The following is a 22,890-nucleotide window of genomic DNA, read 5'->3' on the forward strand; positions in this document are numbered from 1 at the left end:
GGCAGGCAAGTTGATACACATAGCTTTTAACCTGTTTCAGTGTCTGTCAGCTACTCATCTAGTGGGTTCTGCTGGACCCATATGGAATTGTCCACCCCTACTATAATGTTCTCAGATACTCTGAACCGGGTAAACTATGCGAAACAGTACAGCCTCCCATATGTGTTACTATCTGAGTATTACTTGTGAGGGCTCTCACTCCTTGTACACAGTGTGCCAGCACCAATTCTGCCACTTCTGCCCTTTTGATTTGGGAGAATTCGAGTCTCCATATGAATGCAGACCAGTTTTGAGAATTGCTGATTTCCTCTGAAAGTAGTAGCCATGTAGTCCAAATGGATATCCAGTTTGCCAGTTTCAAATGAACTCTTCGCTTCTAAGCCATGAGGCTGACAGTTGTGGAAGGACTCAACGTTTCCTATCTTCTTTTAGGTTTCTGTGGACTGCTGCATGAATTGGACAGATTGTTGTTTCTCATTTCAGCATTAGGCTTATTGTTAATGGATATTTCTCCCAGATCCTGGTAATAAGTTGGCCATCAGTCTAAGTTTTTAGTGTTTGGGGAATTTTATCTTTTTCTGTATCTTCATAGGCATTTGAGTGGGAAATTGAGAGAGGCTATGTTAGTGACTGCTAGCCAAGTGGTATTTTAAAGTAGAAATCCAGTGTATATTTTGGATTTGAGCAGAGATTGGCAACCATTTCCTGTAAAGGGCCAGAGAGTAAATATTTTAGACTTTGCGAGCCATATGATCTCTGTGTTTTAACTACTTAGCTGTTGTTGGAGCATGAAAGCATCACAGAAAAATGCAAACAAATTAGTGTGGTTGTGTTCAAATAAAACTTTATTTACATAAACAGGAGGACCAGATGAGAAAGTTCTGGAGATAGCTGGCAGTCATGGTTATAGAACAGTGTGAATGTACTTAATGACACTGAACTGTACACTTAACAGTTGAGATGGAAAAAATTATATATATATGTATATAATCATGTCAATAAAGAAGCCAAAACAGAGGGACCATATTTTGCTGACTCTGAGTTTAGAGGAATTAGATCTAGCATAGGCAGAGAGAGAGAGGAGGAAATTACATATGTACAGTAGGACAGTGACTCTGTTAATAAGCTAGAAAGCAGTAGGAGACGTTTCTTGAGTATTTAAGAGGAATACCATAATGGGGATGGGGAGATCTTGGAAAGCTACAGTTCATCCTAGTGATGTCATCCCACGATCTTTACAGATGGAGAGACACAAGAGTTCACATTCACACTCTTTGACATAAAGATCAGAGCAGGGATTTTCTACTTCTCTAGAGGCTTGAGAAACCTCTGCAGCTGTCAGAAGTGTTCATATCAGAAACAACTTAAAAGCTAACCAGTCATTTCTTTTTGCTTGTAGTACAAATGGTGACTAGCGATGCTTCTGGTAGTTGATCTGAGCTCCTCCCAAGACTAGAAGATCCTAGCTTTTTAGTTATTAACCACAACACTCTTACTTAATAAAAGAGCAGTCATCAATCGGAGTCAACTATTTCTACAGCCTCCAGGCTAAGATTATTCCTTATCAGCTAGAGACCTGGGCTCAAGAATTTCACAATGGGCAGGGAGCCTCTTAGAGAAACTAGCCTTTTGAGACTTTCTCTGAGTTGGGCTATCTTGTTTGTTGTTGTTTTTGAAACTGTCTTACTCTGTTGCCCAGGCTGGAGTGCAGTGGCGTGATCATACCTCACTGCAGCTTCGACCTCTGAATTGGGATATCTTGAAGGAATACATGAAGGAAAAGGGAACAGAGATTAAGGTTTCCCAGGCTTTGGGTTGTAATGAGGCGGTTTAGCTGTATTCCGAACACCCAGCACTTAATGTGCTTGGTTATCCATGTGTATGTAGCAAGGGTGGGGGAACTCATGGAGTGAGTCACTGAGTGGTATGGTTTAAATGGCAGGGAACTCTTCCTTCACCCCGCCTTGGGTAAGAAAAGTGCATAGCAGAGCGCTGACACACATCTTCTGCCTCAGAAAGTGTACAGTACCCCTCTGCTCCAGAAAGTGTACAGTACCACTCTGCTCCCCACTGAAACCCTAAAGTTGCTCATCTTCATGTGTGCGAGGAAAGGAGTGGATCTGTGATGCAAGTAGGATTATTTGGTCATATAATGACCTGACTCAGTCTAAAGAAGCTTTTGAAGGGGATGAGATGAAATTTCATCTGTGCTGCAGAGAGCAGGAGGTGCGTTGCTGGATGGAGAGAGGACTGTAGGCTGCATGTGAGCCAAGGTAGATGAGGGAAGCATGGGGGTGGGCATGGAGAACTGGGGCAGCCTGACACGTGATCTTGGCATTGCAAGACTGATATCCTTTTGGCCTTTGGGTCACATGATATGATAGTGCAGTATCCCCATGGCCCTTTCTTTTTCTAGATTTCATTTATGATACTCTTAGATTTTTTAACAGCATGACTTTCCCCAGGGAGAAATTCAGACCTCAGATCTCTAGGACTGCTCTGAGCTCATGAGATAGACTCAGTTTGAACCTGTTGAGTGTAAATGTCTTGGAATGATTTTACCATCTCAGTACCCCCTTTCCCAGTGCTCATCTGGTCAGCTGCTCTGGAACCTGAAGGATTCTAAACTGAGACTGAGTTTGGGGTCATATGCAGTTAAAAAGGGGTAGTCTTTTGGCACCTTCACCTTGGAGGTGGCTGCTTTTTGGCTTAGCATTGGACTCATCACTGAAAAAGATAGTTGAGAGTTTGTTTTTGACCTGAGCAGCCTTATTAAGACTCAGTTATTGGCAAAGGAGAGAAGGCTCTGCTTATGAATGCTGCAGATTTAAAGGGGAAAGAGGAAACCATAGTAAGTAAAGAGCAATTCAGGGAGACCAGTTTCCCTTTTTTTATGGAGAATGCTGCTCAGGTGTCTGCTTTCCTAGGAGCCACCTTATTGTCAGGTTCTGCCTTCTGTCTATGTGTATTCTTCCCTTAATTCGTAGAAGAGGGAAGGTGCTTTTGGGTTGTTCACAGGTCTCTCTTCCCATTCCACATACAATAGAAGCTGCCTACCTTTACATATACTCAGTTTTATCTTCTTCAAGTCTCCCAGAATTTCTCTTTGAAAGTTCCTAGAGCAGGGACTGCTTTTATTTTTTTTCCCTTCTCCTAGGCTTTCAGCATGTGTTTAGATGTACGTCATCATTAGGTTAAAGGAAGGCTAAAGATTCAGATAACTTTTCCCATCTGCGGAAACATGGAAAGCAGTACACAGCAGAGGAATAAGGACTGATTATTTTGGACCTCTTTTTACTTTATCCAAGTGAAGAATCTACTGTGCTATATATTGGTCAAAAGCAATTCCAAAGAGGGGAGAAAAAGCAGTACGGCATAATAGATAAGATTTGGGCAGGTTAGATAGAAGCAGTGCAGTTAGTAATGAAGAAGCAGAACTGTTTCTTTCTCATTATAAAAGTAATCCATGCTAATTGTAAAGAAAAGAAATAAAATATTTCAGAAAGCAATAAAGAATATAATAATAATAACTGATAATTCCTGTTAATATGTTGGTATAATTTCTTCTCAGTCTTCTGTAGGTATATATCCCTTTTTTTTTTTTTTTTTTAAATAGAGTCTCACTCTGTCACCCAGGCTGGAGTGCAGTGGCATGATCTCGGCTCACTGCAACCTCTGCCAACCAGGTTCAAGCAGTTCTCCTGCCTCAGCTTCCTGAGTAGCTGAGATTACAGGCACCTGCCACCACACCTGGCTAATTTTTGTATTTTTAGTAGAGACGGGGTTTCACCATATTGGTGAGGCTGGTCTTGAACTCCTGACCTCATGATCCACACGCCTGGACCTCCCAAAGTGCTGGGATTACAGGCGTGAGTCACCATTTTTAGAAACAAAATGAAGATCTTTCTACATCTGATACTTTGTAATATTTAAAATATAGCATGATTGTTTACCCATCTAATTCAGTATTCTTAACATGATTTCTGATGGCTACATAGTATTCCATTATTTGGATGAACATAATATAATGTATTTAAACACTGTTCTGTTAAATTCAGCATTTTATTTATGGGATAGACATGTTTTGAAGGGATCTTGAATAGTACAGTGGAATTAGAGTTATAGTTGCGGTTCTGCTTAATTCTTAGCTCTGTGATCCTGAGCGAAGATTAAAGTCTTAGCTTCCATTTCCTCATTTGTAAAAGAATGCTATTAATAGTAACCACCCTCTTGAGTAACAGTGATGATTAGATAAGATGACCCATGTAGATTTCTTAGCATGAAATCTAACATATACCAGGTACTCAATAATTGTTAGTAGTAACGTATAGCATTATCCTTGTCTTGACGCTTTGTCATCTGTGTACTCACTGTTAGAATTTGGGTCTTAAGGAAAGAAAATTGCTTTCATTTGGATAAGTAAAATTTCAGAATGAAAATTGCCTTTAGATAAGTAACCTCTTTTACCAGTTGAGTACCTTCCAGATAGGGGCTGTTGCCAACTTCCTGAATTTCACAGGGAAAAAATATATATATATATATTCTGCAGTCTCTGTGGTTGTGCAGCCCCATTTGGTTCAGAACAAGGAAGTGGGAAACCACCAGCTGCAACCAGGGAATTATCTTTGTGTCCACAGGCAAAGCCAGCCCAGCCTCCCTGTTCTACTTATCATGTTTTTCTTCTTTACTTGCTTGTTTTTTATGTTCTTTTAGTCTGAAACTTTTTTTTTCTTTTGAGTGGAGTCTCGCTCTGTTGCCCAGGTTAGAGTGCGGTGGCGTGATCGTGGCTCACTGCAACCTCTGCCTCCTGGGTTCCAGCAATTCTCCTACCTCAGCCTCCCAAGTAGCTGGGACTACAGGCACATGCCACCACAACTGGCTAATTTTTTGTATATATGTATATATATATTTTTTAGTAGAGATGGGGTTTCACCGTATTAACCAGGACAGTCTCGATCTCCTGACCTTGTGATTCCCCCCGTCTCCGCCTCCCAAAGTGCTGGGATTACAAGCGTGAGCCACTGCACATGGCCTGAAAATTTTTAAACATACGGAAAAGTGAACAGCACAGTACATAAAATGCTTGTATAGCTTCGACTTAGTCTCAGCAGTTGTCCTACTTTCTTTTTTTTAATTTTAATTTTAATTTTTTATTATACTTTAAGTTCTAGGGTACATGTGCACAATGTGCAGGTTTGCTGCATATGTATACATGTGCCACATTGGTGTGCTGCACCCATTAACTCATACATTAGGTATATCTCCTAATGCTATCCTTCCCTCAGCCCCATACCCCATGACAGGCCCCAGTGTATAATGTTCCCCATCCTGTGTCCAAGTGTTCTCATTGTTTAATTCCCACCTATGAGTGAGAACATGCGGTGTTTGGTTTTTTGTCCTTGCAATAGTTTGCTCAGAATGATGGTTTCCAGCTTTATCCACGTCCCTACAAAGGACGTGAACTCATCCTTTTTTATGGCTGCATAGTATTCCATGATGTATATGTGCCACATTTTCTTAATCCAGTCTATCATTGATGGATATTTGGGTTGATTCCAAGTCTTGGCTATTATGAATAGTGCCACAGTAAACATACGTGTGCATGTGCCTTTATAGCAGCATGATTTATAATTCTTTGGGTATATCCCCAGTAATGGGATGGCTGGGTAAAATGGTATTTCTAGTTCTAGATCCTTGAGGAATTGCCACACTGTCTTACACAATGGTTGAACTAGTTTACAGTCCCACCAGCAGTGTAAAAGTGTTCCTATTTCTCCCCATCCTCTCCAGCACCTGTTGTTTCCTGACTTTTTAATGATCGCCATTCTGACTGGTGTGAGATGGTATACTCATTGTGGTTTTGATTTGCATTTCTCTGATGGCCAGTCATGATGAGCTTTTTTTCATGTGTCTGTTGGCTGCATAAATGTCTTCTTTTGAGAAGCGTCTGTTCTTATACTGTGCCCACTTTTTGTTGGGGTTGTTTGATTTTTTCTTGTAAATTTGTTTAAGTTCTTTGAAGATTCTGGATATTAGCCCTTTGTCAGATGGGTAGATTGTAAAAATTTCCTCCCATTCTGTAGGTTGCCTGTTCACTCTGACAGTAGTTTCTTTTGCTGTGCAGAAGCTCTTTAGTTTAATTAGATCCCATTTGACAATTTTGGCTTTTGTTGCCATTGCTTTTGGTGTTTCAGTCATGAAGTCCTTGCCCATGCCTATGTCCTGAATGAGATTGCCTAGGTTTTCTTCTAGGGTTTTTATGGTATTAGGTCTAACATTTAAGTCTTCAATCCATCTTGAATTAATTTTTGTATAAGGTGTAAGGAAGGTATCCACTTTCAGCTTTCTACTTATGGCTAGCCAATTTTCCCAGCACCATTTATTAAATAGGGAATCCTTTCACCATTTCCTGTTTTTGTCAGGATTCTCAAAGATCACATGGCTGTAGATGTGTAGTATTACTTCTGAGGCCTCTGTTCTGTTCCATTGGTCTGTATCTCTGTTTTGGTACCAGTACCATGCTGTTTTGGTTACTGTAGCCTTGTAGTATAGTTTGAAGTCAGGTAGCGTGATGCCTCCAGCTTTGTTCTTTTGGCTTAGGATTGTCTTGGCAATGTGGCTTCTTGTTGGGTTCCATATGAACTTTAAAGTAGTTTTTTCCAATTCTGTGAAGAAAGTCATTGGTAGCTTGACGGGGATGGCATTGAATCTATAAATTACCTTGGGCAGTATGACCATTTTCACAATATTGATTCTTCCTATCCATGAGCGTGGAATGTTCTTCCATTTGTTTGTGTCTTCTTTTATTTCGTTGAGCAGTGGTTTGTAGTTTTCCTTGAAGAGTTCCTTCACATTCCTTGTAAGTTGGATTCCTAGGTATTTTATTCTCTTTGAAGCAATTGTGAATGGGAGTTCACTCACGATTTGCCTCTCTGTTTGCCTGTTATTGGTGTATAAGAATGCTTGTGATTTTTGCACATTGATTTTGTATCCTGAGACTTTGCTGAAGTTGCTTATCAGCTTAAGGAGATTTTGGGCTGAGACAATGGGGTTTTCTAAATATACAATCATGTCATCTGCAAAGAGGGACAATTTGACTTCCTCTTTTCCTAATTGAATACCCTTTATTTCTTTCTCCTGCCTTATTGCCCTGGCTGGAACTTCCAACACTATGTTGAATAGGAGTGGTGAGAAAGGGCATCCCTGTCTTGTGCCAGTTTTCAGAGGGAATGCTTCCAGTTTTTGCCCATTCAGTATGATATTGGCTGTGGGTTTGTCATAAATAGCTGTTATTATTTTGAGATACGTCCCATCAATACCTAGTTTACTGAGAGTTTTTAGCATGAAGGGCTGTCGAATTTTGTCGAAGGCCTTTTCTACATCTATTGAGATAATCATGTGGCTTTTGTCGTAGGTTCTGTTTATATGACGGATTACGTTTATTGATTTGCATGTGTTGAACCAGCCTTGCATCCCAGGGATGAAGCCCACTTGATCATGGTGGATAAGCTTTTTGATGTGCTGCTGGATTCGGTTTGCCAGTATTTTATTGAGGATTTTTGCATGGATATTCATCAGGGATATTGGTCTAAAACTCTCTTTTTTGTTGTGTCTCTGCCAGGCTTTGGTGTCAGGATGATGCTGGCCTCATTAAATGAGTTAGGGAGGATTCCCTCTTTTTCTATTGACTGGAATAGTTTCAGAAGGAATGGTACCAGCTCCTCTTTGTACCTCTGGTAGAATTCGGCTGTGAATCTGTTTGGTCCCATACTTTTTCTGGTTGGTAGGCTATTAATTATTGCCTCAATTTCAGAGCCTGTTGTTGTTCTATTCAGAGATTCAACTTCTTCCTGGTTTAGTCTTGGGAGGGTGTAGGTATCCAGGAATTTGTCCATTTCTTCTAGATTTTCTAGTTTATTTGTGTAGAAGTGTTTATAGTATTCTCTGATGGTAGTTTGTATTTCTGTGGGATTGGTGGGGATATCCCCTTTATCATTTTTTGTTGTGTCTATTTGATTCTTCTCTCTTTTCTTCTTTATTAGTCTTGCTAGTGGTCTATCAATTTTGTTGATCTTTTCAAAAAACCAACTCCTGGATTCATTGATTTTTTTTTGAAGGGTTTTTTGTGTCTCTTTCTCCTTCAGTTCTGCTCTGATCTTAGGTATTTCTCGCCTTCTGCTATGTTTTGAATGTGTTTGCTCTTGCTTCTCTAGTTCTTTTAATTGTGATGTTAGGGTATCAATTTTAGATCTTTCCTGCTTTCTCTGTGGGCATTTAGTGCCATAAATTTCCCTCTACACACTGCTTTAAATGTGTCCCAGAGATTCTGGTACGTTGTGTCTTTGTTCTCATTGGTTTCAAAGAACATCTTTATTTCTGCCTTCATTTCGTTATGTACCCAGTAGTCATTCAGGAGCAGGTTGTTCAGTTTCCATGTAGTCGTATGGTTTTGAGTGAGTTTCTTAATCCCAAGTTCTAGTTTGATTGCACTGTGGTCTGAGAGACGGTTTGTTACAATTTCTGTTCTTTTACATTTGCTGAGGAGTGCTTTACTTCCAACTATGTGGTCAATTTTGGAATAAGTGCGATGTGGTGCTGAGAAGAATGTATATTATGTTGATTTGCGGTGGAGAGTTCTGTAGATATCTGTTAGGTCTACTTGTTGCAGAGCTGAGTTCAGTTCCTGGATATCCTTGTTAACTTTCTGTCTCGTTGATCTGTCTAATGTTGACAGTGGGGTGTTAAAGTCTCCCATTATTATTATTGTGTGGGAGTCTAAGTCTGTTTGTACTTCTCTAAAGACTTGCTTTATGAATCTGGGTGCTCCTGTACTGGGTGCATATATATTTAGGATAATTAGCTCTTCTTGTTGAATGGATCCTTTTGCCATTATGTGTGGCTTTTTTTGTCTCTTTTGGTCTTTGTTGGTTTAAAGTCTATTTTATCAGAGACTAGGATTGCAACCCTTGCCTTGTTTTGTTTTCCATTTGCTTGGTAGGTCTTCCTCCATCCCTTTATTTTGAACCTATGTGTGTCTCTGCACGTGACATGGGTCTCCTGAATACAGCACACTGATGGGTCTTGACTCTTTATCTGATTTGCCGGTCTGTGTCTTTTAATTGGAGCATTTAGCCCATTTACATTTAAGGTTAATATTGTTATGTGTGAATTTGATCCTGTCATTATGATGTAAGCTGGTTATTTTGCTCATTAGTTGATGCAGTTTCTTCCTAGCATCGATGGTCTTTACAATTTGGCATGTTTTTGCGGTGGCTGGTACCAGTTATTCCTATGTTTAGTGCTTCCTTCAGGAGCTTTTGTACGGCAGGCCTGGTGGTGACAAAATCTCTCAGCATTTGCTTGTCTGTAAAGGATTTTATTTCTCCTTCACTTATGATGCTTAGTTTGGCTGGATATGAAATTCTGGGTTGAGAATTATTTTCTTTAAGAATGTTGAATATTGGCCCCCACTCTCTTCTGGCTTGTAGAGTTTCTGCCGAGAGGTCTGCTGTTAGTTTGATGGGCTTCCCTTTGTGGGTAACCCAACGTTTCTCTCTGGCTGTCCTTAAGATTTTTTCCTTCATTTCAACTTTGGTAAATCTGACAATTATGTGTCTTGGAGTTGCTCTTCTCGAGGAGTATCTTTGTGGCGTTCTCTGTATTTCCTGAATGTGAATGTTGGCCTGCCTTGCTAGGTTGGGGAAGTTCTCCTGGATAATATCCCGAAGAGTGTTTTCCAACTTGGTTCCATTCTCCCCGTCACTTTCAGGTACACCAATCAGACATAGATTTGGTCTTTTCACATAGTCCGATATTTCTTGGAGGCTTTGTTCATTTCTTTTTACTCTGTTTTTCTCTAAACTTCTCTTCTCGCTTCATTTCATTCATTTGATCTTCAATCACTGCTACCCTTTCTTCCAGTTGATCGAATCAGCTACTGAAGCTTGTGCATGCGTCATGGAGTTCTCGTGCCATGGTTTTCAGCTCCCTCTGGTCATTGAAGGTCTTCTCTACACTGTTTATTCTAGTCAGCCATTTGTCTAATCTTTTTTCAACGTTTTTAGCTTCTTTGTGATGGGTTCAAGCATCCTCCTTTAGCTCGGAGAAGTTTGTTTTTTCGGATCGTCTGAAGCCTTCTCCTCTCAACCTGTTAAAGTCATTCTCCATCCAGCTTTGTTCCATTGCTGGCAAGGAGCTGCGTTCCTTTGGAGGAGAAGAGGTGCTCTGATTTTTAGAATTTTCAACTTTTCTGCTCTGGGTTTTCCACATTTTTGTGGTTTTATCTACCTTGGGTCTTGGATGATGGTGACGTACAGATGGGATTTTGGTGTGGATGTCCTTTCTGTTTGTTAGTTTTCCTTCTAACACTCAGGACCTTCAGCTGCAGGTCTGTTGGAGTTTGCTGGAGTTTCACTCCAGACCCTGTTTGCCTGGGTATCACCAGCAGAGGCTATAGAACAGCAGATATTGCAGAACACCAAATATTGCTGCCTGATCCTTCCTCTGGAAGCTTCCTCTCAGAGGGGCACCTGGCCTAATGAGGTGTCAGTTGGCCCCTACTGGGAGGTGCCTCCCAGTTAGGCTACTCGCTGGTCAGCGACCCACTTGAGGAGCTAGTCTGTCTGTTCTCAGATGTCAAACTCTGTGCTGCGAGAATGACTACTCTCTTCAAAGCTGTTAGACAGGGATGTTTAAGTCTGCAGAAGTTTCTGTTGCCTTTTGTTCTGCTATGCCCTGCCCCCACAGGTGGCGTCTACAGAGGCAGGCAGGCCTCCTTGAGCTGTGGTGGGATCCACCCAGTTGGAGCTTTCAGGCCGCTTTGTTTACCTACTCAAGCCTCAGAAATGGTGGGCGCCCCTCCCCCAGCCTCGCTGCTGCCTTGCAGTTCCATCTCAGACTGCTGTGCTAGCAGTGAAGGAGGCTCCGTGGGCATGGGACCCTCCAGCCAGGTGCGAGATATAATCTCCTGGTGTGCCATTTGCTAAGGCCGTTGGAAAAGCGCAGTATTAGGGTGGGAGTGACCCGATTTCCCAGGTACCATCTGTCACGGCTTCCCTTGGCTAGGAAAGGGAATTCCCTAACCCCTTGTGCTTCCCGGGTGAGGTGATGCCCTGCCCTGCCTCGGCTTAAGCTCTGTGGGCTGCACCCACTGTCCGATAAGGCCCGGTTAGATGAACCCGGTACCTCAGTTGGAAATGCAGAAATCACCCATCTTCTGCGTTGCTCACACTGGGCGCTGTAGACTGGAGCCCTTCCTATTCAGCCATCTTGGACAGGCAAGCATCCTACTTTCTTATATGTGATTTCTGAAATGCAACTTCCTAACTGCACTTCCTACCACAAGACAGACAGGATTGTGCTACAGGACCTCACAAAGTGGGAAAAAATGTATACACTCTTAGATCCAAGGGTTTATAGTGGAAGGAGTCTGGACTCTGGGATGGTAGAAATATATATATATATATATATATTTTTTTTAAGGCAGAGTCTCACTTTGTGCCCAGGCTGGAGAGCAGTGGCGTGATCTTGGCTCACTTCAGCCTCTGCCTCCTGAGTAGCTGGGATTACAGACGCATGCCACCACGAGCAGCTAATTTTTGTATTTTCGGTAGAGATGGGATTTCACCATGTTGGCCAGGCTGGTCTCGAACTCCTGACCTCAAATGATCTGCCTGCCTCGGCCTCCCAAAGTGCTGAGATTACAGGCATGAGCCACTGTGCCCAGCCAGCTCTTTTGCTTTTATAATGCAAATCACAGAAAGTAAATCTCAGTGTCTGGCTGAAGGAAAAAAGTAGATCCAAATGTCCATCAGCATGACAATGGGTAACGAACTTGTGGTATATTCATACAAGTGAATAATATACAACAGTGAAAAACAGATGAAGTTGAGCTACATGTATAAACATGGATAATTAGAAGTTAACTGAAAAATGTAATTTGCATAATCTCTTTCTCTATATAATGTACCATTTATTTAAGGATATAAACATGAAACAACACTATATGTGATTTGTGGATATATTCAAACATAATAAATGTATAAAAACACGGGCAACAAGGAAGTCAACTACTTTAGAATAGAGGTTCCCCTTGGTGAGGGTTGGGGGAGATGAATCGTATTCAGAAAGGGTACATAGAGGACAACTGAATCAATAATATTCAAATTTATTAAAGCTGTATGGTAGGTGCAGAGGTACTCATTTTTTAAAATACTTTACTGTATGTTTAAAACTTTCAGTGTAAAGAAAAAACTAGGGCAAAAAAAACGTTGTTTAAAATGCTCAGAATCTTGGATCACCTATTTTGTGAGTGTGAAAGCTGAGACTGGGAGAGTTCGGTGTTTTGCTTCTCGTATACATTTTTGAATTTTGTTCAATTATACAGCCAAACTGGCTTTTTTGGGAATAAAGTTCTATGAATCTTAAGACATGTATAGATTATTATAATTACCACCACAGACAGGGTTTAGAACTGCTCCATCACTTACAAAAACTTCTTATACTCTCCCTTTAGTGTGACATCCAGATTTCTAAACCCTGGCAACCACTGACCAGTTCTGCATCACTGTACTTTTGTCCTTTGGAGAATGTCATACAAATGGAACCTTATAGTATGTAACCTTTAGAGAGTGGCTTTGTTTACTTAGCATAATGCCTTTCAGATTCATCTGAGTCGTTACATGTATCAGTTGTTTATTCCTTTTTATTTCTGAGTGGTTTTCCATGGTCTGTAAGTACCACAGTTTGTTTATCCATTCAGCCATTGAAGGGTACCTGGACTGCTTCCAGATTTTGTCTATTATGAGTAGAGTTGCTGTAAACATTGGTGTAGAGGGTTCCGTGTAAACATAAGTTTTCATCTTAGTAGGGAGCCAGGAACAGAATTATTGAGTTGTAGGGTGAGTACTAGTACTTTTAACTTCTAAAAGTTTTTTCTTTTTTTTTATTAAAAAAAAAAAACCTTTATAAGATACCATCAAATAGTTTTCCAAATCAGTACTTTTACGTTTACATTCCCACCAACAGTGTATGAGAATTCTGGTTTCTCCACATTGCTATTGTCTTTTTTTGTTTTTGTTTTTGTTTTCAGGTGAGAAGTGGCATCTGATTGTGGTTTTAGTTTGCATTTCTCTAATGGTAGGGAACATATTTTTATCTGCTTATTTGCTATGAAAACAACAACATTCAATAACAACTTCTTTTGGTGAAGTGTCTGTTCACATTTTTTTTTATAGCACTGTTTTTTTTTTGGGGGGGGCAGTGGGGCGGACAGAGTCTCACTCTGCTGCCCAGGCTGAAGTGCAGTGGCGCGATCTCAGCTCACTGCAAGCTCTGCCTCCCCGGTTCATGCCATTCTCCTGTCTCAGCCTCCCAAGTAGCTGGGACTACAAGGCACCCGCCACCATGCACGGCTAATATATATATATTTTGTATTTTTAGTAGAGACGGGGTTTCATCGTGTTAGCCAGGATGGTCTCGATCTCCTGACCTCGTGATCTGCCCGCCTCAGCCTCCCAAAGTGCTGGGATTACAGGCGTGAGCCACCGCGGCCAGCTGGGTTGTGTGTTTTCTTATTGTTGAATTTGAGGATTCTTTATATATTCTGGATAAAAGTTCTTTGTTGGATATGTGATTTGCAAATATTTTCTCCCATGTTATATGTTATATAGCTCGTCTTTTCATTGTCTTAAAGTGTCTTTCACAGATCAAAAGTTTTTCATTTTGATTAATGTCAGTTTATCATTTTTTTCTTTTACGTATTGTGTGTTTGGTGTCATGTCTAAGAACTGTTTGCTTAACTGAAGATCACAGATTTTTTCCTACATTTCCTTCTAAGAGTTTTATAATTTTCTATTTAGAGTTATGACTTAGCTTTCATATAAGGTGTGACGTTTAGGTTAAGTTTGTTATTTTACATATGAATGTCCAATTGCTTCAACCCCATTTACGCTGTTTTCAAAAATCAAATGATTATATTTATGTGGGTCAAATTCTGGACTATTATGTTTCATTGATTGATGTGTCTATTCTTGGGCACTACTACATTGTTTTGATTGCTGTAACTTTGTAGTAAGCCTTAAAATCAGGCAATGTGACTCCTTCATTATCTGCTTCTTTTACAAAATTATTTTAGCTATTCCTGTTTCTTTGACCTTCCATATACATTTTAGAGTCAGTCTATCTATAAAATATCCTGTTGGGATTTTGATCAGAATTCCTTTGAATCTATAGATCGTTTTGGTGAGAACTGACATCTTTCCTATGTTGAGCCTTTCAGTCCTTGGACATGGTATGTCTTTCCATTTATTTAGGTCTTCTTTTATTTTATCAGCATTTTGCCATTCTTAGCATATGGATCCTGTAAATATTTTGATAGATTTATACCTAAGCATTTTAGTTTTTTTTTGAAACATTTTAAATGGTACTTTCAAAATTTTGGTTTTCAGTTGTACACTGCTACTGTGTAGAAGTGACTGATTTTTGTGTGTTGACTTTGTATCTTGTATCCTGTGACCTTTAAAAACTAATATATTTTTTAGGAGCTTTTTTGTAGATTCCTAGGGATTTTCCATACATATAATCACGTCCATTGCAAATAAGGACAGTGTTACTTCTTCCTTTTCAATCTCTATTATTTTTGTTGCCTGATTTCCTCGCTAAAGCTTCTTGTCTAATAGTAGTGGTGAGAGTGGACATCCTTGTCATGTTTCTAATGTTGTGGGCGGCAACATTTAGTCTTTCACCATTAAGTATTACATTAGGTGTAGTAATTTTAGGTGCTCTTTATCAGGTTGAGGAAGTTCCCTACTGTTCCTAGTTTGATGATAATTTTTATCATGAATAGATACTGAATTTTGACAAAATGCCTTTTCTGTGTCAGTTGATATGATCACATACTTTTTAGTATTTTTTAGTCTTTTTGGCACGATTTGGTGAATTATATTAATTGAATTTCAAACATTGAACTAACCTTATATTACCAGGACAAAACGCACTTGGTCATAGAGTATTATTCTTTCTATACTGCTACTTTAGATGTGCTAATATTTTCCTGAGGATTTTTGTGTCTGTGTTCATGAGGAATATTGGTCTTTGTTTCCTTCCTTCCTTCCTTCCTTCCTTCCTTCCTTCCTTCCTTCCTTCCTTCCTTCCTTCCTTCCTTCCTTCCTTCCTTCCTTCCTTCCTTCCTTCCTTCCCTCCTTCCTTCCTTCCCTCCTTCCCTCCTTCCCTCCCTACCTTTCTCCCTCCTTCCCTCCCTCCCTCCTTCCTTCCTTCCCTCCCTCCTTCCCTCCTTCCTTCCTTCTCTCTTTCCCTCCTTTCCTCCCTCCCTCTTCTTCCTGCTTCCTTCTTCTTCCATCATCATCTTCATTTTCCTCTATTTTCTTCTTCTCTTCCTCTTGTTCTTCCCCACTACCCACCTCCTCTAGTTTTGGTATCTGGGTAATGTAGTGATGGACCATTCTGTTTCATTTGTTGATGTATTTATTCTTTGCCCTCTTCAAATCAAAATGAGAAATGTTTCCTTCTCTTTTATTTTCTGGACAAGATTGTATAAATATTTGGTAGAATTGGTCACCGAAACTATCTGAGTCTGGAGATTTCTTATTCAGATGATTTTAACTATGAATTTAATTTATTTAATAGGATTATTCAGGTTGTCTTTTTCATCTTGGGTGAGTTTTGGAGTTTGTGGTTTTTGAAGAATATGCCCATTTCATCTAAGTTGTCAAATTGATGTGCACAGAGTTGGTTGGAGTATTCTTTTATAATTTTAATTACTAGAGTTCTAATATCTTCTTTCATTGCTGATATTGCTAACTTTTTTCCTTCTCTCTTTTTATCCATGTCATTCTACCTAGAGGTTTATAAATTGTATTGACTTTTTTGAAACACAAACTTTTGGTTTTATTGATTTTTTTTTTTTTTTGAGACAGGGTCTCACTCTGTCGTCCAAGCTGGAGTGCAGTGGCATGTGCTCCTGGCTCACTGCAGCCTCGACCTCCTGGTCTCAAGTGGTTCTCCCACCTCAGCCTTCCCAGTAGCTGGGACTACAGTCTTGCATCACTACACCCCAGGCTGGTCTTGAACTCCTGGGCTCAAGTGATTCCCCCGCCTTGGCTTCCCAAAGCGCTGGGATTACAGGCATAAGGCACTGGGCCCTGCCTCTCTATTGTTTTTCTTTTCCATTTCATTGATCTCTACTCTTTATTATTTCATTTTTTCTGCTTGCCTTGGATTTATTTTGCTCTTATTTTTTGGATTCTTAAGGTGGGAGCTTAGACTGCTAATTTGAGATCATTCTTTTTGCCTAATATAATAATTTCAGGCCGGGTACAGTGGCTCACGCCTGTAATTCTAGCACTTTGGGAAGCTGAGGTGGGTGGATTGCTTGAGGCCAGGAGTTCGAGACCAGCCTGGCCAACATGGCGAAACCCCGTCTCTACAAAACAAACAAACAAACAAACAAACAAAAAAAACCCACCAAAAACTGGGCGTGGTGGCAGGCGCCTGTAATCTCCTACTTGGAAGACTGAGGCAGGAGGATCACTTGAACCCGGGAGGCGGACATTGTAGTGAGACAACATCCTGCCACTGCATTCCCATCCTCCAACCTGGGTGACAGAGTGAGACTGTCTTGGAAAAAAAAAATTTCCTGTTACTGGCATCTTTTTTTGTTGTTGTTCAGTTCAAAATATTTTATAATTTCCTTTGAGAATTCCTCTCTATGAATTTGCCTTTCCAGTCATCCAGAGAATTTGTCATCTGTTCCATATCTTTTTGTTCTTGGTTGTTGTCAAGTACTAAATTGAAATAGAATTCATCTCGTGAAGGATCATAATAGCTTCATTTGTTATGAATAATATGCATTTACATTGATCTATTAAGGATAATACAGCCACTGTATATTGAGTGCTTATTATATCCTAGGCACTACATTGATCACTTTACATGGTCTTATTTTATTAAATTCTCTAATCTTTTCAGTAGGTACTGTTGTTAGTTCCATTACCAATTGTGAGGAAATTGACGCTTTTTTTTTTGAGACAGAGTCTCGCTGTGTCGCCCAGGCTGGAGTGCAGTGGCGCGATCTTGGCTCACTGAAAGCTCCGCCTCCCAGGTTCCCGCCGTTCTCCTGCCTCAGCCTCCCCAGTAGCTGAGACTACAGGCGCCTGCCACCACGTCCGGCTAATTTTTTTTTATTTTTTTATTTTTAGTAGAGACGGGGTTTCACTGTGTTAGCCAGGATTGTCTGGATCTTCTGACCTCGTGATCTGCCCGCCTCGGCCTCCCAAAGTGCTGTGATTACAGGTGTGAGCCACTGTGCCTGGCCAGAAATTGACACATATTTTAAGTGATTTGTCCATAGTCACTTGGCGGGTAAATGGTAGAGATGGGATGGAATGTAGACTTGATTCCAACCCCCCTTAACCATTGTACATTTCCTCTAGTTATTTCACTTCTTGCCTTCTCATAAACATTGTTAGCTTTTTGAGGGCAGATACTGTGTCTTACTTACACTGATCTTCTTTTCCCTACAATACCTGCAACAATGTTGGGCACACAGTAATGGATTGGCTAATGTTTGTGGAACTAAATTCAACAAAATTAACTGATCCAGAAGAGAATCAAAACCATGGTGCTTGCCATATTGCCTCAGATTCTTACCAGCTAAGCAGACTCAGTGTAGCATCCTATACAAAACCAAAAAAGCTTATAGGAAATGTTTGTGACAGTAATAATGGTTTTCTTGTGTTCTTTTGTGATGATCAGTCAGATGTGGCCACAAGAGTAGACAGAGGAGAGGGTAAGGAAAAAACAAAGTTTATTATAGAGACAGGAGGCCTGGGATACTAGGCAAGGCCACTTGGGAAAGACATTAGGGTGGTCAGGAGGCAGGAGATAGGAGCAAGGAGGAAGTTTTAGACCACTGCCTTTATTGGGGTTTCCACAGGAAAAGCAAGGCAGGACAGGGTGAATAGTTAAGGATTGGCTAGTTCGAATAATTTCAGCAGGCCTCTAAGCTGTAGGTGTACCCTAGTTGCCTGGTATCTGGCCCTGGGGTGATTAAGGAAGAGGAATATAGCCTCCTGGGGTGTAAGGGGCAGATAGAGGAGGTCTGGCTTTGGATTGGTTAGTTTGCATATCAAAGGCATGTTTCTGGCTGAGTACTTGCTATCTCTAAGAATTGGCTGGAGTATGGGGATGGGGGCAGGCTGTCTCTAGCCAGAAAGGTTTTAAAGATATCAAAATACCACAATATACAGAAAATAAAATATATGCTGCATATCAAGCAATTCAACTTTCTCTTGTAATGTCATGACTTTTCTTTGCTTCTTGGGAGCACTTCCAGCATGACTAGTGGCGCTTCATCTGGATTCCCTGGTGTTACTCAGTGGTTACAGTATCATCACACTAAACAGGATGGAAAACATGAGGGAAGGGTCGACCCTTGAACAACATGGGTTTGAGCTATGCAGGTCCACTTAGAAGCAGATTTTTTCAATAAATACATTGGAAAAAGGTTTGGAGATTTTTGACAATTTGAAAAAATTTGCACGCAAGTCTTATAGTCTAGAAATATTGAAAAAGATTACGATAAGGTTAAGTATGTCGTGAATGAATAAATATATGTAGACACTAGTGTATTTTATAGTTTACTACTCTAAAATATACACAATCTATTATAAGAAGTTAAAATTTATCAAAGCTTATGTACACACTTATAGACTGTACATTGTGCCATCATAATTGAGAGATGCAAACAGATACAAAGATGCAGTATTAAAGCATAACCGCATAAAATTAACTGTAGTACATACTGTACTCCTGTAATAATTTTATGGCCACGTCTTGCGGTGAGCTCAGGTGTTGTGAGTATCCCCTATAATGCCCTGTGCCCCTAATCATCTCTGAATAGGCTGTTCTTTCTCCAGTAAATGGTGGATCCCAATAAAAAGTGATCCTTGTGGTTCTCGCATTTTTCATCATGTTTAGTGCAATACCATAAATGTTGAATAACACCAGAGGACCCATACAAAGTGCACTAGTCATGCTGAAGTGCTCCCAAGAAGCAGAGAAAAGTTAAGACATTACAAGGAAAAGTTGAATTGCTTGATAGATTGAGGTCTGCAGCTGCAGTTGCCCACTATTTTAGATGGATGATTCATCTTGTGAACAGATGATGCAAACTTATGGTATTGATAAATGTAGTACAGTACTCTAAATGTATTTTCTCTTCCTCATGACTTTCTTAATGTTTTCTCTTCTCTGTAAGAATACAATATATAATACATATAACATACAAAATTTGTGTTAATTGATCTCAGTAAGGCTTCTAGTCAACAGTAAGCTATTGGTGGTTAAGTTTTAGAGGAGTTAAAAGTTATAGGCAGGTTTTAGACTGCTCAGGAAGTCAGTGCCTCTAACCTCCACATTGTTCAAAGATCAACTGTATATATAATACAATGACCAATACTCCGAGCTGGCAAGGAGGTTTATAAGTATGACTAACTAAATATAAGTCTGTCCCCAAACTCTACTTTTTGGTTCTGGCCTTCAGTCTGTCCATCTGCTTTCTCTGGACCTCTTTCTGACACTTTGAATTTTTTAAATAGTTTGTCTCTCATATGTTTTTTTTCTATTCCTTTTTCCCTTCCCATCCTTCCTTTCCTCGTTTCCCTCCCTCCCTCCCTCCCTTCCTTCTCTCCTTCCTTCCTTCCTCCCTTCCATCCATCCACCCATCCATCCATCCATCCATCCATCCATCCATCCATCCATCCATCATCCATTCATCCATCTTGAGGAGGCTTTAGGTGAATTCTTCACCATTTATTTAACAAACGTTTTATGTGAGTCTTACTATATGCCATGCACATTTTAATGCATTTTATAAATATAATTCCCTATAACAATCCTATGAGTTGGGTACTATTATGGTTACTATTGTACGGATGAGGGAACTCCCTCACAGGACTTTCTAGTGGCCCTATAGCCATTTGCCATACCCAATACAAATTTTTGTGGCAGGCTGTGGGTGGGTATAAAGTTAAAAGCCTCTGCTTCTGAGTTGGTCAGTCATTTACCTGTAGAGCTGTGCTTTGTCTGTAAAGGACAATGTAGTTGTGTGATCAGGATAGTTGCCACAGAACACACAAGGGGTTTAGGCATGACCTTCCTTGCCCCAATGGCATTCAAGAACTTTTTCCTTCCTGGCCTGCAGTCTCATACATACACACATAGAAACACAGACACACAGACACACATACACACACACAGAACATATGTAACATTCATGCCATAGATTTAAAGCAGAGTACAATGGTAAAAACACAAGCTTGAAACTTGGTGACATCTGAGCTTGACTTCAGCCTCTGTCACTTATTATGTGTTTGATCTTGGGCAGATCACTTAATCACTTGGAGCTTTGGTTTTCTCCGCAATGAAATGAAGAAGATGATGGTGGTTATAATAAAAACTCTGATAACTGAATGAAATGATGTATTTGAATCCTTAGCCCAGTGATTTGCACATAGAAATGTTCAATACATGTTAGAAATATTTGTGATTATTAATATGTAAGGCTTCTTTATATATTAAAGATAATTCACCCACTGGCATATATATAGCTTGCATAAACTGAATTTTGAAACCCAGAGCAATGCTTGTCTTTATCTAGGGACTTAACTGTTTTGGATCTTTATGTTAGTTTTATCTTCATCTTTGGCCATCCATAGGCCCTTATCAGTTCCATCAACCTCAAGATTTAACTTTTGATGCCCAAATGTCTAATTGACCCTATGCAAATGCTGACATTTCGTTTGAGGTCCATAGCAAAGCCTGGCACCAGAATCCAGCTTTTTTTTTTTTTTTTTTTTTTTGAGATACAGTCTCGCTTTGTCACCCAGGCCGGAGTGCAATGGCATGATCTCGGTTCACTGCAACCTCTGCCTCCCAGGTTCAAGTGATTCTCCTGCCTCAGCCTCCTGAGTAGCTGGGACTACAGGTGCCTGCCACCTTGCCCAGCTAATTTTTGAGTTTTTAGTAGAGACAGGATTTCGCCATGTTGGCCAGGCTGGTCTTGAACTCCCTACCTCAAGTGATCCTCCTGCCTCGGCCTCCCAAAGTGCTGGGATTACAGGTGTGAGTCACCACACCCAGCCCAGAATCCAACTTTGATCTGGACTGTTGATGTGATTTTTTTTTTTGCTCTCCCAGGGTGAGTATGTTGTGGCTGTCACATAGGAGGGCCCAGGGGCGGGATTAAGCCAGATTCTACTTCACTGAAGGCCTGGAATGGCTGTTAATAGCTCCTACTGTAGATTCTAAGGCTTGAGCCAGAATTTTTAGTACTCCGTTTGTCAGGTTTGTCAGACACGGTGTGCCACCTTGAATGACACTGCTGAAAAAGGGTTGTGGTAACCTGGCCAGCCCCAGGGAGGCTGGAGTGACATTGCATTGGTGTGCCTCTTCCCTTTTATGGACCAGGTCAAGCCTTATTAACCTGAGGGAGTGTGATGGCCTTGGGTAGCCAAACAGCCTTTTCCACTTTAGTCATCCTTTGAAATCTTATTAAGCCAGGGACAGGGAATGAAGGAGGAGATGGAGAGACCCTTGAAACTAAAAGGAAGGAAAGAGGAACATTCTAACCCTCCACCTGAGGTCATACTTTGGCAGAAGGAAGGGACCGGGGCTTCTATACAAGGCAGCAAGAGAGATGTAAGAGTTTGGGGTCTGGAGTCAGATCAACCTGGTTTTGAACTCTGACTCTACTCTCTTATGTGTGATGTTGACCAGATCACCTCACTTCTCTGAAACTCGTTTCCTTATCAACAAATTGGGAAAAGTAATTGTACCTATCTCAGAAGATTGGTATAAAAATTAAGCAAGAAAGTTCATGTAAAGCAGTTAATCAGATACTTGCCTGGAATATTATTATTTTTCTTCTGGTTCTTGATTAAGGATGGCTGGAATATATTAAGTGCACACCATCACTATTCACAAAGTTTTGGTGACAAAGAACAATAGGAAGAAACAGACTGGGGAAGTGAAAAGCAGTCTTGGGGTTTCTGTGCCATTCTCCGGGGTCTTCTTGTAACATCTTTTAGTCTTTCTCCCTTCCCTTCTTCCCTTCTTCCCTCCACTCCCCTCCCCTCCCTGAGTCTCACTCTGTCACTCAGGCTGTAGTGCAGTGGCATGATCTTGGTTCACTGCAACCTCCACCTCCTGAGTTAAAGCAATTCTTGTGTCTCAGCCTCCCGAGTAGCCAGGATTACAGGCACCTGCCACCATGCCTGGCTAATTTTTATATTTTTAGTAGAGATGGGGTTTTGCCATATTGGCTAGGGTGGTCTCGAACTCCCGACCTCAGGTGGTCCGCCAGCCTCTGCCTCCCAAAGTGCTGGGATTATAGGCATGAGCCACCGCACCCAGCCACATCTCTTAGTCTTACAAACACATCTATGAGTGCCAAGAGAAGAGCTGAAGTTCTAGGGAGTCTTCAACATGTGGACTGTTTTCCCAGCCAGGGCATAGGAGGTATGCTGTGTGAGCGTGTGTGTGTGTGTGTGTGTGTGTGTGTGTGTGTGTGTGTGTGTGAGAGAGAGAGAGAGAGAGAGAGAGAGATTGAGATCGACCTGCAGCTAGTGTTGAGGTCTAAGAGGCATGTTGCCTCTGTGGTGGTTGTCCATAACCCATCAAATCAACGTTTCTTCAAGAGGAACAGACTGTCATTCTTTTCATCTCTCTTAGTAGTAAAGAACCATTTTCCTTTAATAATGAAGGAAGTTGCTTAAATCCATCCCCAGAGCCCTCACAAGCAGGGTTTGTTCCTGAGTTAATTGTGCTTGACTTATGAAGGGTTTCTAATATGCATGTACTTTAACAAGTCTG

The 22,890-nt window shown here is 40.7% G+C and overlaps 1 protein-coding gene across 12 annotated transcripts in view; it reads left to right on the forward strand.

The window, feature by feature from the left end:
• TMEM164 (transmembrane protein 164) overlaps nucleotides 1-22,890 on the forward strand; it is a 186,536-nt gene that overhangs the window by 86,098 nt on the left and 77,548 nt on the right. The window lies entirely within an intron of this gene.

Source organism: Rhinopithecus roxellana, chromosome 7 (assembly GCF_007565055.1).
Source record: "Rhinopithecus roxellana isolate Shanxi Qingling chromosome 7, ASM756505v1, whole genome shotgun sequence".
Classification (NCBI taxonomy): domain Eukaryota; kingdom Metazoa; phylum Chordata; class Mammalia; order Primates; family Cercopithecidae; genus Rhinopithecus; species Rhinopithecus roxellana.